The sequence below is a fragment of the Lepidochelys kempii genome, chromosome 5 (genome assembly GCF_965140265.1).
Source record: "Lepidochelys kempii isolate rLepKem1 chromosome 5, rLepKem1.hap2, whole genome shotgun sequence".
NCBI lineage: Eukaryota > Metazoa > Chordata > Testudines > Cheloniidae > Lepidochelys > Lepidochelys kempii.
Window position 1 is genome coordinate 33,647,239 of NC_133260.1, and position 18,294 is coordinate 33,665,532.

The window sequence follows — 18,294 nt, forward strand, 5'->3', positions numbered from 1 at the left end:
AGTGCAATGGTGCCCTCCTGCTACTCTCAGGGCACAACGCACCCCAAAAGGGGAAGGATGGAAGCAGATGCATAGCTTCTCTACTCCTCATGATCAGTCCCTGGAACTACTTGGGTATGGTGCAGGGCACAGACTGTACCAACCAAAGGCACAATCACTCCCAGAACTTTGCTGAGGAGGAGCAGCTCTGCACTGCACCCAGTATGTGCTGGTGGCTAAATGCCATTAACTGGCTTCATATTTTCATAAGGTCCAATTGTTACATGGCGATCTGAATGAGATTTTCCCCTTTTCTTACCTATAGGTAGTTCTGAGGCAAAATGTTCATAATAGCTTGTAAAACAATTACCCTTTGTTACCAAGTGCATTCTAGGATTGTAAAAGGAAAAAATAAAAAGCTCATTTGAAAGTGAATTCAGTCATTTCTTACACAAAAAGCACCCTCAGGAAGAATACAATTTATATTCATATGTGTTTTTTACCTGTCATTCCTTCATCTTGATGGCTGTCAGAATACCAGATTTTTTGTAGCGTTGCAATTGCTGAAGAACTTAAATATACCCTGTGATTATATTCTGCAAGGCCGACAGCTGGAATTCTGAATGGCCATCTGTAATGCTATTGGCAATACTATTCTCCCTTTGTTGCAGAAATTCAGGTGCTTGTCTTCTATTGTAATTAGTGTTTGATGTTTGGAATAGTTTCTCTCTCTCTCTCTCTCTGTCTCTCTCTTTTAACATTACTGATACAGTCAAAAACTGCATAAATTACTATTTCACCCAGCTTGGATGTTATGTTATATTAAAATACCTTATGGAATTGTAAACTAGTCTGTTTCAAAAATCCTTGGCAAACTATACAAAATTGTGTCCTTTCTAGGGACCATTGGTAATCTATAATGTAAGTGAGAAGAACAATCAAATGATATTTGATAGGCCAGCATGGTAACATTGCAGTTATTAACAGAGTTTATCTAAAAATTAAATGTGAAAAAATCTTATAGCCAATATAATGAAACAATCACTATGTTGAGGGTTGTTTGTTTTTTGAGAGAGATGGTAATCAAACATTAAATATTTCAGAGAGGCACTGAAGCTAAAATGTCTTTAAAGGAGCAGACACCTTTATTCTTGTTACGTGTTTTAATTATTTGCTTTTCTGTATACTTCCCCATTCAACATATATATAGTGGAAGTGTACAGAAAAGCAAATATTATATATATATATATAGTTAACATGTTTTTGTTCATGGTAAAATGGTGGACAGTGAAACTAGAACCAAGAGATGGCAGTTTTTTTCCAAACTGAAAAAAAAGAAAAAAAAAGAAACATTCACCTTAACAGCTGTGGAAAAATCCAATTCATATTTCTTTTCCAATGCATTTATAGTGGATATGATTTTCTGAGCTATCATGAACTGGCATGCCAGCTTGTGGTAACCAGAAATGTTACTTGCCATGCTACTGGACAAGTTAATTTTCATTGTGTTGAGGTATGGAGGCATGGCCTGTACATGAGTGTTAGGGCTGTACAAACACTGCAGTTTATGTGGGCCACACAAACTGAATCCTGCAGGGTCTACTCAAGTGCTGGCAGCAAACCAAACCTCACACATTTTCTTTACGTTTGCATCGTACATTAACCCAATAAAACCATTTAAATCCAGTTACAGTATCTGCCTCTATATGGCCCAGCTAATGCATTTTAGCTAGATGTCAGCATTCTACCTGAGGGAGAAATGTCCTCTACTCTCCAAAAATATTTATTATTTTCCTTTCTGATCATCGGTCCAACAGAAGTGTCTAGAAAGTTTTTCTGGTCCTGAAAATATTTATACTTTTTAACTAAAGAAATTCCTATGGGTAGATCCCATAATTATGGATCTTTTAAAAAAGACAAAAAGAAAAGGAGTACTTGTGGCACCTTAGAGACTAACCAATTTAAGAATCTGATTATCATCCTGTTTTCCCCACCACTTAAATTCTAACATGATTTAGTCACTGCTATCTCAAGAAAAGATAGAGTCAAAAACCAGTGCTTCATATATAGTGAATGCTTGAAAATCTAGCTTTCAAATGTAAAATACAAATGACTAACTCCAGCTCTTAATGACATAACAGACACTATCAGAACTGAAGTGGAAGATGCCAAGGTGGTAGTCAGGATGGTGGCCTATGGGCAGATTATTTAGTAGTTGCCTAGTGCAAAGTTCTTATGCCTTCCTCTGAAACAACTGGTACTGGCTAATGTTGGAAGGAGGATACTGGACCTTGTGGAGCACTGGTTTGTCTTCCTTTGTTTGTGGAGCACTTTGTTTCTGCTGTCTTGGAACCTTCAAGGGCTGCAAATGAATGCTATGCAACTCCGGAAGACTGAGAATCCCCTGATGTGTAGTGTATGTTTTGTTTCTAATACATAGAATTTACAAGACTTTGAATCTTCAACCTGTCATTGTCCTCTGTCTAGTGGTAATTCTTTTGAGCTGGCCCAGGACTCAGTATAACTCCCTGACCTTGGACTAGTGTAATATTTATTCCCTCAGAGGATTCCTTTATATAGGGTAGGAGAATGTCATCAGCTAAGGTTTATGAACCATTAGGAAACTTGGGCTGAGATTCACAAATATATAAGACACCGAAACCCACCCTTTATATTGAAGTTCCATGTGAACAGTCACAGCTCTTTCATTTAGGGCTAGATCCTACAGTCTTTACTCAAGAAAAGTATCTTTTGAAATCAATGGGGCATTTGCTTGAATAAGGCCTGCTTTAAGGACTTTAACAGTAAGTTAACTGTACTAAGTCATGTATCTATACTACATATTGACATGGAGAGTGGTTAATACAAATGCCCACAGCCCTGCTAGAGTTAGAATGTCCTTTATTTTGTTCCCTGTTCCGGTGCAAGTTGCCAACTGGAAGTCAGTTAGACAGCCATTCAAAGTTGAAAGACCAATAAACAATTGAGTCAAATCTGTCATTTACTAGGTTGACATTTCCAAAAAGAACTGGTGTGCTTGATTACTGAATATATTATATCTGTGCACAGAATATAAATGAAAAGGAGTTAAAATCAGATTTTCTTACACTGCAGTCCTGCCTGAAAGTCTGACTGCTAGCTGTCCCTCCCAGGCCTTTAAGATTTGAATAGCTAGCCACTGCTTATGACCTAAACTAGCAGCTACATGTGTAAAGATGTAGGGTTTATAAATATAGTTTGATAGATAGAAACAAAAAGAGATATACATGATCTGATTCTCCCCTATAGCTAACAGAACATTGGGAATTATTAGGAAAGGGATAGATAATAAGACATAAAATATCATATTGCCCCCATTTAAATCCATGGTACGTCCACATCTTGAGTACTGAGTGCAGATCTGGTTGCCCCATTTCAAAAAAGATATATTAGAATTGCATACAGTTCAGGAAAGGGCAACAAAAATTATTAGTGGTATAGAGCAGCTTCCATACGAAGAGACATTAATAAGACTGGGACTTTTCAGGTTGGAAAAGAGACAGCTAATGGGAGAGGGGATATGATAGAGGTCTATAAAATTATGACTGGTGTGGAGAAAGTAAATAAGTAAGTGTTATTTACTCCTTCTCATAACACAAGAACTAGGGGGTCACCAAATGAAATTAATAGGCATCTGGTTTTAAAAAAAACAATAGGAAGTATTTCTTCACACAATGCACAGTCAACCTGTGGAACTCTTTGCCGGAGGAGTTTCTGAAGGCCAAGAATATAACAGATTTCAGAAAAGAACTAGATAAGTTAATGGAGGATAGGTCCATCAATGGCTATTAGCCAAGATGGGCAGGGATAAAAAACCATGCTCTGAAGTGTCCCTAGCCTCTGTTTACCAGAAGCTGGGAATGGGCAACAGGGGATGGATCACCTGATGGTTACCTGTTCTGTTCATTCCCTCTGAAGCACCCAGCATTGGCCATGGTCGGAAGACAGGATACTAGGCTAGATGGACCATTGGTCTGATGCAGTATGGCCGTTCTTATATTCCCCTTATGTCCCCTGGTGTAAATGAGGAGTAACCTTTTGATGTCAATGAGAATTCACTGATATAAAGCCATTGTAAAGGAGAGGAGAATCAGTCTGACTATCTTTATGGGTAGTTTTCTCATACTATATTAAAACTTACTTTAAATGTACATGACTTAGGCCTACATTTTCAAATAATCTTTGCATACACACATAGCGTTATGCTGTATCTGAGCACTCTTCTGTTTGTAGGAAATGTGATCTGTTTTCAAAGACATATGTGGATGCCTAGGATGATCTGAAAATTAGGCCCAAATAGTGAGTGAGCAAAGTCTAAGTGCTGTGTGTGTATGCACAGATTTGAGATTTTGGATAAGGGGCTTTAGTTCGTCATAGAAGAGCTTTGTGTAAGCTTGAACGCTTGTCTCTCTCACCAACAGAAGTCGGTCCAAATGCCCACTTTTATCAAAAAAAATTGGGTATAGAATGTGCAGGGAAGTGAGTGGCGATGCCAGGTCCACGCAGGCAGGGAGGCAGGATTCGGGCAGTGGGCAGGCAGGGCTCAAGCAAGCAGCGACACCAGCCCTGTGGGTGGAGGGGTTCAGGGCTCTGATGAGCGACTTGGGTCAGCTACATTGGGGGCGGAGGCCCTCAGGCCAGCCCCGGGTGGGAGTAGGGACTTAGACTAGTGGCTCAAGCCAGTCCCACATTGGGGGGGGGGGGTTTGGGCTAGCCCCACGCAGTGTCCCATTTTCCCTTTGGGAAATATGGTCACCCTACACATGAGGCTTTTTTTCCTGGAGGCTGCTCCAAGAACTGAACTGTGTTCAGGAGCAAAGGATGTGTGAGAGAGTAATCACTTGTTAGCACTGAGTCATCACAGGAGTTGTCAAGGTTCCTCCCCCACTCTGAACTCTAGGGTACAGATGTGGGGACCTGCATGAAAAACCTCCTAAGCTTATCTTTACCAGCTTAGGTCAAAACTTCCCCAAGGTACAAAATATTACCCCCGTTATCCTTAGACTGGCCGCTACCACCACCAAACTAATACTGGTTACTGGGGAAGAGCTGTTTGGACGCGTCCTTCCCCCCAAAATACTTCCCAAAACCTTGCACCCCACTTCCTGGACAAGGTTTGGTAAAAAGCCTCACCAATTTGCCTAGGTGACTACAGACCCAGACCCTTGGATCTTAAGAACAATGAACAATCCTCCCAACACTTGCACCCCCCTTTCCTGGGAAATGTTGGATAAAAAGCCTCACCAATTTGCATAGGTGACCACAAACCCAAACCCTTGGATCTGAGAACAATGAAAAAGCATTCAGTGTTTTACAAGAAGACTTTTAATAAAAAATAGAAGTAAATAGAAATAAAGAAATCCCCCCTGTAAAATCAGGATGGTATATATCTTACAGGGTAATTAGATTCAAAAACATAGAGAACCCCTCTAGGCAAAACCTTAAGTTACAAAAAAGATACACAGACAGAAATAGTTATTCTATTCAGCACAATTCTTTTCTCAGCCATTTAAAGAAATCATAATCTAACACATACCTAGCTAGATTACTTACTAAAACTTCTAAGACTCCATTCCTGTTCTGTCCCTGGCCAAGACGACTACAGACAGACCCCTTTTTCCTCTCCCTCCTCCCAGCTTTTGAAAGTATCTTGTCTCCTCATTGGTCATTTTGGTCAGGTGCCAGCGAGGTTACCTTTAGCTTCTTAACCCTTTACAGGTGAGAGGAGCTTTCCCCTGGCCAGGAGGGATTTCAAAGGGGTTTACCCTTCCCTTTATATTTATGACACGCCCCCCAAATCTCAGCTAGGGTGAAACACTGGCTGGGATTTCTTCCTGGAGCTCTAGGAAAACAGAGTTAATAAGACACATGCATCTCTAAATATACTACCAAGTACATAAAGACTAACAATATTTTCCACATCTCAAGGACGATTTTAACCAGTTGATTCTGGGAAACTTTCACGGGAGAGTGCATCAGCCACTTTGTTAGAAGCTCCTGAGATGTGTTGGATGTCGAAATCAAAATCTTGGAGAGCTAAACTCCACCGAAGAAGTTTTTTGTTAGTTTCTTTGACAGTGTGAAGCCACTTTAGTGCAGCATGGTCGGTTTGCAGGTGGAAACGCCGTCCCCAAACATATGGGCGTAGCTTTTCCAGAGCGTAGACAATGGCATAACATTCTTTTTCAGTGACTGACCAGTTGCTTTCCCTCTCAGACAGTTTTTTGCTGAGAAACACTACAGGGTGGAATTCTTGATCAGGTCCTTTCTGCATTAAAACTGCTCCCACACCACGCTCGGATGCATCTGTGGTTACTAGGAACGGTTTGTCAAAGTCTGGGGCCCTTAGTACAGGGTCAGACATGAGTGTCGCTTTAAGCTTGTTAAAGGCCTTCTGACACTTTCCGGTCCACTGAACAGCATTTGGCTGTTTCTTTTTGGTTAGGTCTGTCAGTGGGGCAGCGATTTGGCTGTAGTGCGGTACAAATCGTCTGTAATAACCGGCCAAGCCTAAGAAGGATTGAACCTGTTTCTTTGACTTTGGGACAGGCCACTTTTGGATAGCATCCACTTTGGCCTGTAGGGGGCTGATAGTTCCTTGACCCACCTGGTGTCCAAGGTAAGTCACTCTGTTTAGGCCTATTTGACACTTCTTAGCCTTAACAGTTAGTCCTGCCTCCCTTATGCGCTCAAGGACTTTTAGTAGATGTTCCAGGTGGTCTGCCCAGGAATCCGAAAATATGGCCACAATCGTCAAGGTAGGCGACTGCATATTCTCCTAATCCCGCTAGGAGACCATCTACAAGTCTTTGGAAAGTGGCGGGTGCATTTCGCAGCCCGAAAGGGAGTACATTAAATTCATACAGCCCGAGATGTGTGATGAAGGCTGACCTTTCCTTGGCAGATTCATCTAGCGGTACCTGCCAGTACCCCTTGGTTAAGTCCAAGGTAGAGATGAACTGGGCCCTTCCCAGTTTCTCTAATAGTTCATCTGTGCGTGGCATGGGATAGTTGTCTGGGCGAGTTACAGCATTTAGCTTACGGTAGTCCACGCAAAAACGTATTTCCCCATCTGGTTTGGGAACTAGAACCACTGGAGATGCCCATGCACTTTCAGAGGGGCGGATTACACCCATCTGTAACATATCCTGGATCTCCCGTTCTATAGCAGTTTTAGCTTGAGGAGACACCCGGTAAGGGTGGACCCTAATTGGGTGAGCATTACCTGTGTCAATGGAGTGGTATGCCCGTTCAGTCAGTCCTGGGGTGGCTGAGAATGTTGGCGCGTAGCTAGTGCACAGCTCCTGGATCTGCTGTCGCTGCATACGCCCAAGGGTCATGGAGAGGTTCACCTCTTCCACACCACCAGCACATTTCCCTTCATAATAGACACCTTCAGGCCACTCAGCGTCATCTCCTCCCTGGGCTGTAAACTGACAAACCTTTAATTCTCTGGAATAAAAGGGCTTTAGAGAATTAATATGATACACCTTAGGCTTTCGGTTGGAGGTGGGGAATGCTATGAGATAATTAACAGCTCCCAGGCGCTCCTGGACCACGAATGGCCCTTCCCACGATGCTTCCATTTTATGGGCCTGGAGCGCCTTTAAGACCATGACCTGGTCTCCTACTTTGAAGGAACGCTCTCTGGCATGTTTATCATACCAGGCTTTTTGCTCTTTTTGAGCATCCTGTAAGTTTTCTCTAGCAAGGGCTAAAGAGGTTCGGAGGGTGTTTTGTAGGTTGGTTACAAAGTCCAGAATGTTAGTTCCTGGAGAAGGTGTAAATCCCTCCCATTGCTGCTTCACCAACTGCAATGGCCCCTTAACCTCACGGCCATATACAAGTTCAAATGGGGAAAACCCTAAACTGGGATGTGGTACAGCTCTGTAGGCAAAGAGCAACTGCTGCAATACTAGGTCCCAATCATTGGAGTGCTCATTTACGAATTTACGTATCATGGCCCCCAAAGTTCCATTAAACTTCTCCACCATGCCATTTGTTTGATGATGGTAAGGAGTGGCAACCAAGTGATTTACCCCATGAGCTTCCCAAAGGTTTTTCATAGTTCCTGCCAGGAAATTAGTCCCTGCATCTGTGAGGATGTCGGAGGGCCAACCTACCCTGGCAAAAATGTCTGCTAGTGCCTGGCACACACTTTTAGCCCTGGTGTTGCTTAGAGCTACTGCTTCCGGCCATCGGGTGGCAAAATCCATGAAAGTCAGTATGTACTGCTTTCCTCTGGGTGTCTTTTTCGGAAAAGGACCCAGAATATCCACAGCTACTCGCTGAAATGGAACTTCAATGATGGGGAGTGGCTGGAGAGGAGCTTTGACCTGGTCTTGGGGTTTTCCCACTCTTTGGCACACCTCACAAGACTGGACATAGGTAGAAACATCCTTGCCCATTCCCTCCCAGTGGAATGACCCCCCCAAACGGTCTTTGGTCCTGTTCACCCCAGCATGGCCACTAGGGTGATCATGGGCTAAGCTCAAGAGCTTGGCCCGGTATTTAGTTGGAACTACCAACTGTCTCTGAGGATGCCAGTCTTCCTGGTGTCCCCCAGAAAGAGTTTCCTTGTATAAAAGTCCTCTTTCTACAACAAACCTGGATCGATTAGAAGAGCTGAGAGGCGGTGGGTTAATCCGTGCCGCCGTCCAAGCTCTCTGGAGGCTTTCATCTGCTTCTTGTTCGGTCTGGAACTGTTCCCTTGATGCTGGAGACATCAGTTCCTCATGGGATTGTGGACCTAGGCTTGGTCCCTCTGGAAGCGATATAGGGGATGGAGCTGTTTCTGTTAACTGTGAACCGCTCTCCGCTGGTGTACTATGTTGGGATTCAGGCTCCGGCTGAGCCTCTTGTGTAGGGTTATCGGCTGCTGCCAGTTCAGGTTCGGTGGGGCCCTCTGGTGTTGAGGTTGCAAGTACTGGATTCAGTGCTGACACGGGGTCTGGTGTTGGTTGTTCGGCTGGTTCCGGTTCTGGGACTGGTTCCGTCTGGGTCTCTGGGACTGGATCCACTACTGCTGTTGCAGACATTGGCCTGGGGTCCCGGTCCATCACCTCTGACTGGGTCCTGATAGAAGTTTCCGGAACAGAGCTAGGCCTCACGGCTTGTTTAGCCTGGTTGCGGGTGACCATTCCCACCCTCTTGGCCTGCTTCACATGATTGGCCAAGTCTTCCCCCAACAGCATGGGGATGGGATAATCATCATAGACTGCAAAAGTCCACATTCCTGACCAGCCCTTGTACTGGACAGGCAACTTGGCTGTAGGCAAATTGAAAGAGTTGGACTTGAAGGGTTGAATCGTCACTTGGATCTCTGGGTTGATTAAATTGGGGTCCACTAAGGAAGCATGGATAGCTGACACTTGTGCTCCGGTGTCCCTCCACGCGGTGACCTTCTTCCCACCCACACTCACAGTTTCCCTCCGCTCCAAGGGTATCTGGGAGGTATCTGGGCCTGTGGACCTCTGGTGTGATTCCGGTGCAATGAACTGTAATCTGTTGGGGTTCTTGGGGCAGTTGGCCTTTACATGCCCCAGCTCGTTACACTTAAAACATCGTCCAGCTGACGGGTCACTGGGGCGAGGAGGGTTGCTGGAGAACGGGGTGGTGGGACGATAAGGGGTCTGGAGGGTTCTTTGGGAGGTAGGTGGGGCTTTGGGCGGCCCCCGGTAATAGGGTGTGGTCTGGGGTGGTCCCTTCTGGTCTCCGCTCCAACTGCGACCAGTTTTCTTCTTCTCTGCCACCTCCACCCATCTGGCTCCAATCTCTCCTGCCTCAATTACAGTTTTGGGTTTCCCATCTAGGATGTATCTTTCTATTTCCTCAGGAACACCCTCTAAGAATTGTTCCATTTGCATTAGGAAGGGCAAATTTACTGGAGATTCAACACTTGCTCCTGATATCCAGGCATCCCAATGTTTTACAATGTGGTAGGCATGTCGGGTAAATGACATGTCTGGTTTCCACCTTAGGGCTCTGAACCTCCGACGAGACTGCTCGGGTGTTATCCCCATTCTGACTCTCGCCTTGGATTTAAACAGTTCATACTTGTTCATGTGTTCTTTAGGCATTTCAGCTGCCACCTCAGCTAAGGGTCCACTGAGCTGCGGCCTCAGCTCTACCATGTATTGGTCAGTAGAGATGTTGTACCCAAGGCAGGCCCTTTCGAAGTTTTCTAAGAAGGCCTCAGTATCATCACCTGCCTTGTAGGTGGGGAACTTTCTGGGATGGGAAGTGGTACCTGGAGAAGGATTGCTAGGGTTTGTTGGTATATTCTGCTGGGCCTTTATCCTCTCCATCTCCTCCACATGCTTCCTCTCTTTTTCCTTCTCCTCCTCCACATGCTTCCTCTCTTTTTCCCTCTCCTCCTCCACATGCTTCCTTGCCTCCATTTCCCTCTTGTGGGCAGCCTCTTGGTGTTGTTCTGCCTCCCTTTCTTGTTCCTTCTTCAGCCGCATGAGTTCTATCTGTCTTTCATGTTCCCTTTGTTTTTCCTCAGCCTGAAATTTGGCTAATTCCAGCTGTAGTCGAGCTGAGGATTTGGCCATTCTAACCTCTCTGTTTTTAACTAACTTTACACCCGAGGTTTAGAAATAAACAAACAAAACTTGGCTGTAAAATTTTGCTGTGCTGGAATAGAATACCTATTCTCTGATAGTGATTGTCAGCCTACAGAAAAAGACAATTCCCTTGTCTCTGCTCTGGGCCCAAATTAAAGCAAAAACCCTCCAACTACTTGGAAACCTGCTTACCCAGCCCAAAGAAGAAAAAAATTTCTTTTCAAACCTGTGCTCCTTGTAAAACAAAAACAAAAAAAATCAAAATCCTAAAAAAAACCCTGCCACTTTTGTCTCCAGGCAAATGAGTAGAGCACACACCCCCTATTTACTTTTAGGAAGAAAAGAAAAAAAAAAAAACCTCTGGGTTGGAAGACTGTGAATTTCCCTGCAGGAGTTAAGTACCCTGCCTCCAGGCAAAGAAAACCTGCAATTCACAAGATAATCCCCTTTTGTCTCTGCTTGGCCACAAAGCAGAGAGAAACCAAGCTGCTTTCAGTTTCAAATCTGCCTTCTGGACTTCCTAAAAATTCCTTTTTAAAATCTGTATTTCTAGTTCAAAAAATCTCAACTGGATCTCAAAATGATTTCAGGTTAATCCCACCACTGTGCCACCATGTCAAGGTTCCTCCCCCACTCTGAACTCTAGGGTACAGATGTGGGGACCTGCATGAAAAACCTCCTAAGCTTATCTTTACCAGCTTAGGTCAAAACTTCCCCAAGGTACAAAATATTACCCCCGTTATCCTTAGACTGGCCGCTACCACCACCAAACTAATACTGGTTACTGGGGAAGAGCTGTTTGGACGCGTCCTTCCCCCCAAAATACTTCCCAAAACCTTGCACCCCACTTCCTGGACAAGGTTTGGTAAAAAGCCTCACCAATTTGCCTAGGTGACTACAGACCCAGACCCTTGGATCTTAAGAACAATGAACAATCCTCCCAACACTTGCACCCCCCTTTCCTGGGAAATGTTGGATAAAAAGCCTCACCAATTTGCATAGGTGACCACAAACCCAAACCCTTGGATCTGAGAACAATGAAAAAGCATTCAGTGTTTTACAAGAAGACTTTTAATAAAAAATAGAAGTAAATAGAAATAAAGAAATCCCCCCTGTAAAATCAGGATGGTATATATCTTACAGGGTAATTAGATTCAAAAACATAGAGAACCCCTCTAGGCAAAACCTTAAGTTACAAAAAAGATACACAGACAGAAATAGTTATTCTATTCAGCACAATTCTTTTCTCAGCCATTTAAAGAAATCATAATCTAACACATACCTAGCTAGATTACTTACTAAAACTTCTAAGACTCCATTCCTGTTCTGTCCCTGGCCAAGACGACTACAGACAGACCCCTTTTTCCTCTCCCTCCTCCCAGCTTTTGAAAGTATCTTGTCTCCTCATTGGTCATTTTGGTCAGGTGCCAGCGAGGTTACCTTTAGCTTCTTAACCCTTTACAGGTGAGAGGAGCTTTCCCCTGGCCAGGAGGGATTTCAAAGGGGTTTACCCTTCCCTTTATATTTATGACAGGAGTGCTCAAGTACAGTGAAATTGCATAGCTAATTGCAATGGTCCACAGCAAGTGTTGCTAGGTATTTGGTCAACGTACAAAGACAATACCAAAAGACGTGGAATTTTCAATGAATTTAGTGCTTGTGAAAAGTGTCAGTTCTAGGTCTGAGTCCTCTATCCCCAGAACAGGTAGCGCACAGACAGCATCTAGGTAAACTTCTCCAAACTTTGTTTCCATTGTGCCTACGCCTTAGCCTGGAGGGATCACCATTAGCCTGTGTAGCAAGGCGAAGTGGCCTCCTTCTGAGTTGACAGGGAGGAACCGGAAGTATAAGAGGCGGGTCTTCAGCTCAGCTGCGCCAGCATCAGGGAAGGAGTCAGACACCTCTGTCATGCTGCTTGCCCCTCCACCAGGGACCAATCTATGCCAACCCCTGCTCCTGGAGGAGGACCCCAAGGGAAGAGAGCTGCTGAGGCTGCCATCAGCCAAGTACCCCAAGAAACTGTGGGGACTACTGGCTTCAGAGGAGCCTGAGGACCTGTAAGCAATGGAGCCCTACAAAAAAGTTGGGGTAGGAATTAGCCCAGGGAAACCAGACATTAGTCCAGTTGTGTTGCAGAAACTACAGTCAGCATGTTTCGGGAGGATCCCCACAGACCCAGTTGTGGGATCACTCACCACTGATAGGGACATGGGCTGGGACCTGGTGGAGTAGGGTGGCCTGGGTCTCCCTATCCACTGCTGCCAACCCCATCCCTGGGGTGACAGACTACCCACCTGAGACCGGATGGCCTGAGTCTGTTTGCTGCCTGACCTAGCCAAAGAGCTCGGCTATAGACTGCTGCTGCCCTGCCCTGCCCAGAGGGCTTGAGCCTGTGTTTGCTGTCTGCCCCAGCCAGGGAGCTGGTCTGAAGACTGCTAATTGCCCTGCCCCGCCCCTACGGGCCAGAGACCTAGACTCTTTACTGGCACATACTACACTTGTCCCCTGCCAGTTGGCTATCAGCTGCTAGGTGGCATAGCGAGGTGGAGTGATCTCCCTCCACAGCTGATGGAGAGGAACCACTCAAAGCCACTACAGAAAAGAATAATTTAGGCCCACTTTCCTATATAATTGTACGAATTAGACCTGTATTGTTTTTATCTGTCTTATCATAGGTAGGAAAAAAATATGGTTTGAGGGGCAGGGAGGGGGAGTTCTCCAGAACCTCTTGTGTGCACATCTGAAAGAGAAGTTGGCAGATGGATTGTAGAAGTCAACCCTTCCCACACACAAGGTGACTATTCTTGCAGAACCAAAAGTGCAGCCACTCCTATTCAAACTTGGTATAGCAATGGCTCAGCCTGCCTCCCCTTGCTCCTCTCTCAGCCTTCTCCAGAATACATCAGTATGGGAATGCAGGGGTGACCTCCATGGAATTGGATTCCATAGTAAGAGTGGGAAACAGTTTTCCTATCCTGTGAAAATTTGTGAGATTCTGAAAAATCTTCACATCCCAAATTGGGAAGAAACGTCAAAATCTCAAAAATATTTGTGAACTGAAAATTTTAAAAAAAGATTCTGTTCTGGTCAATCAAAACATTTCATTTCAATAATTTTTAAACACTTTCTTTAGATTTCATTTTTTATACTGTCCTTAAATTTCTAAACAAAAAGTCATTTTAACATGGAAAACTGAAGTTTTTCATTTTAAAAATGTTGAAATAAATATTTCAATAATTCAATTTTTTTTTAAATTTTCCAGTAAAATAAAGTTGATTGAAACCAACTCTTTTGCACAAGATGTTTGTTTCAAATAGGCATTTTTTAGGACAAAAACATTTTGACTGTGTACTCTACTCCACAGTATATAGGGATTCCCAACTCCTGCCTCCTACATACAGCAGAGCCACACTGGTTCTGCTACTGGGCTTTGTGCAAGCACAGAAAAGGGGCTGAATTTTTTGCTTAACACAGGAAGCTGTCATAAAGTATAAATAGCTCTAATGTTGGCACAACAAAGGCAAGGGTTGCTATTGCACAGCAGAGCCTGTAGCCTCAAAAAGAAAACCAGAAGTATGTAAACTGGCAAGGATAACTGTTCTTAGTTCACTTTTTCAGAAGGGAGAAATATATAAATATGACACTCTTCTATATTTGTCTAATGAGTCCTATTAACCCACCACCATTACTGCTCAGGAAAACATATACATTGCTTTAAATGGAATATAGAGTATTTCTGCATATTGCACTTAAATACATAAATGTTTTGTTGTCTCTTCTGTTTGTTCTCTAAGTGTTCTGTAAAATTTTATCTGCATGAATCCCATTGAGGCTTCATGGGAGTTTCACTCTGCTCTGAAATTTTGAGTGAAAATTGTATATACTTAGGAATGGCTAAAGCATTCAGAAGACTTAAATAGAACACAAAATATTTCACATTTTTATTTTGTTTTTTGCTTCCACTTCTCCATTAAGGGAATGTGCTGTAATTACATAGTGATAAACTTTGAACTTCGCAGCAATTCATTAGATTTCTTGACTGCATTTCAAGGCGAGAATCTGGAGAGACAAAAATAAAGAGCCCTTCTTACAAGGACAAATTCCAAGCTGACGAGTGTACAAAGAATCCAGCTGATTCCGGCTGTCTTTGGCTGACTATAGATGCATACTTCAATGTTCAAAATAATCCATCCTGAAGATCATTCACCTCTAATATTACAAAACATTGCCAAGAACAGGATATCAGTTTGTAGTACCAAGTCACAGTAAAAGCCATTAAAACAATAACATTTGCCAGCGGTTATCACACAGTGACCACCAGTGTCTCTTTTCCAAATGTTTTAGCAGCAGAAAGAAACAAGAGAGGGAATAATCTTAAGAGGCCATGAATATATCATTCTTCCCCCAACATTCTTCTGTATACACCAGCAGAATCTCTCAGCCTAACAGATTTCCTGATCCCCCAATAACTCTTTTTTCAATTTGAGTCTCATTTTGTACTGAACTGAATTTGGAGTATAATCTGTATAATCGCAGATACCACTGTGTAGTGCTTGTTGGCAAATGTACCTGTGCCAGGTGTTGTTAGCAGCAACTAGGGCCAGGATCAAATAGTTAGGGGCCACTCTTAAAACTAACAAACCCCAATGACTCGAGCCCCACCCAGAATTTCCGGGATCATTAACTCCCTATCCTGGGTGCTCTTAATAGGTAATATGTCCCCATTCACAAGCAGGGAGTCTGTGTAGAAAACAAGGAGAACACAACGGGGCAAAAGGGAATATAGCAAAAATATATGTAAATAAATGAAAAGTAAAATACACCCCCTGTGGCAATTCTGGCAGTAACTCATTAACTTGGCTCTCCACACACCAGTGTGAATGTCCAATTGGCAAATATCTCCCTTTACCACATCACGTTCCCACTCCCTCACTCATGGTTTGATATCAGTAGGTAGTATAGTCCCAGCGTCCTGAGGTGCACTGGGGCAGGCCTGTCTCCAGTCCCTTAGGAAGTGCTTCCCGGTCCTGTCCTGAGGCTCTACCTCCATCACCGAGAGATTTCAGCTTTATTTACTGGCTGTAAGAGAGGCCTCACCAAGGGCCACACAGCTCTGCTGCTGTTCTCTATGGCTTCAGTGAACAGGCATCTCTGCACTGCGCCTGTTGAGAAGCCACCTCTACATCATGTCTCTTATCCTGACGTCCTCAGTCTGTGTCAGCTCTCTTTTGCCAAGACCTCTCAACAGCACAGGATCCTCAGAAGAGGTGAAACAGTGGCACGTAGGACACTTGAGCAGAGTCCTTGCTCCTGGAGAGACACTTCATACTGCAAGATAGGAGCCCTTTCCCCCCTTATTCAGTTCCACTAACCAGCCTGTTCTGAGTTTGTGAACTATGGTGGTGTCCAGAGTGTCACTGAAGGAATTCTTGGAAGAAAGGTCATGCTATTGAAGTGCTGTCTGTAACCATACTTACCCTGTTCACCACAGGATGGGGGCACAGAGCTCCTTTCCCTTTGGAGCCTCTGTCCATCTGGAGTTCTGACTACATAGTCATGCAGATGAAACAGCTCTGTGGCCATTCTTCCCCCGTTCACCAACAGATGGGAGCAGAGAGCTTTTTACTCCTTGGCACTTCAGGACTGGCCCCCATATAAATCTTTTAATAACAACCACTGAGGTGTTCTGCAGTCTGGTGCCCTCCCTCATTATTGCCTTCCTCCCCTCACTTTTACTTCTCCCAGCCCCATCCACTTTGCTATTTGCAAATGATAAACACATATCTTTTGATTCTATCATTCAAAGCTCAACCATCACACTGATATGTTAACTGGTTAGCATAATAGACTGTGAAAGTACATATGACTTGTGTATCTATCTACAGTTCAATAACGTTTGTGGCTGGGGTTTTTTGTGTGTGTTTGTTTTGTTTTTAGCAGTGTGTACTGCATAATAGATCTGACTTTTTGAAAGTCATACTCAACTTTGCTTCCTTTTTTTGTCTGGTGTATCGTATGTGATAATGCTAGCAATGGCTCAGAGCCTCAGCTACTGTAGATCACAGTAGTTCCATTGGCCTCAATGGTGCTTCAAGGATTTAGACCTTTAGAATAATAGCTGTCAATAACTCATTAAATAATGTAGCACTGGTAGGTTAGAATTAAATGCATTGCACCATGTTTTAGTTTTCTGATGTGTGCATTGTGGGTGATAATATTGTTATTAATCACTGCTCTGATCAATTCTAGTAAGATCCATTTTTAAATATTAATTTGATCAGCTTTGGAGATTTGTGAAGACATTTAGCAGAAGTGGAAATGGGATTAAGAAGATATTGCAGTTTATTATAGATTTTTAAAGCTGTGTAATTTCCATCTATTTGATAACCCGGCAGTCCCACATTGTACATTTGCATCTTACTCTCACCCTTTCACATCTCCAGCCTCTGATTTGCTGGTCTAATTCTGGATCTGGTTAATTTGTACAACATTTAGTGTAGCCTCATAGATTTAAAGCCCTGTTTTAGTTGTCTTTTAACAGTTCGTTATCTGATTTCTTCTCCTTTTATCTTGTTCCCATACTGGTTTTAAAAGGCCTTACTATTCATCTTCTTCTCTATTTAGATGTAGATTAATACAGTTTTATACTTGAATGGCTTTATCCTCTTAAGTAAAAAATGGCTGATTTTTATCATTAGTAGATGGGACCGAATATTTCTTGAAGACAGTGATGGAGTTGCATTTCCAAAATACTCTTATGAACTAAAAGTGGGCATTACTATCCCACTAGTAACTGAAAGTCCTTGCTGTAGCATGGGTGTAATTCATAAAGTCATGTGTGTAAAAAAGCCAAAAATGGCTTGGATAGTAAGAGATGGTGAATCCCAGTGATGATTGAACCTGGTGATAGTCCAAACAAAAAGACATTTCAGCCATGCTTGTAGCTGTTTCCATCACTTCACTCTGACTTAATAGATGTTCTAGACTTTCGAGTGATGTTTGGGGTTATTGTGGAATTGGCTTGTGTTGAGCTGAGATAGTTGTGTGGACTGGTGCAGGTAGCAAATGAGGGTGTGTGCTGTGGCAAGGGGCTATATATACTTGGGGTTAATGCATATGCTGGTTGTGTTGATTTGTTTGTAAGGAGTTGTGCTGGGAGATTTGTGTGGATTTGTGAGGCAATTGAGCACCTCGGGGTGGCAGCTGGGCCAAGTAATCCCGCATGTGTGCTGTCTCCCTCATACACCAATTATATTGTTGTAAGCAAATTAGCTGTAAAGTAAGGGTGGTGATTAGTTGAGTTACCTCTCCTATAACAATGGTCTAGGACTCTTGGCATGGCATAGATACATGCCTTACTGTAGCTATATACCACACGGGTATAATTTGTAAAGTCAAAATGGCAGAGAACTTAAAAATTGGATGGTAACAGATCACAAAACCCAATGATGTTTGAACCTAGTGATATTCTGAACAAAAGGAGCCCTGAACCATGCTTGTGGCTGTTTCTTTTGCTTCACAGTAAGGGTATTTCTACACTGCGCAGTTGTCACCAAAACTTTTGTCTTTCGCGGGTACTTTAAAAAGCCCCCCCGCCCCCCCCCCCCCCCCGCAAAAGACAAAAGTTTTGCTGACGCAAGCAGGAGTGTGAACACAGCTTTGTCGGCAGGAGCGCTCTGCCGACAAAATACCACAAAAGAGCATTCAC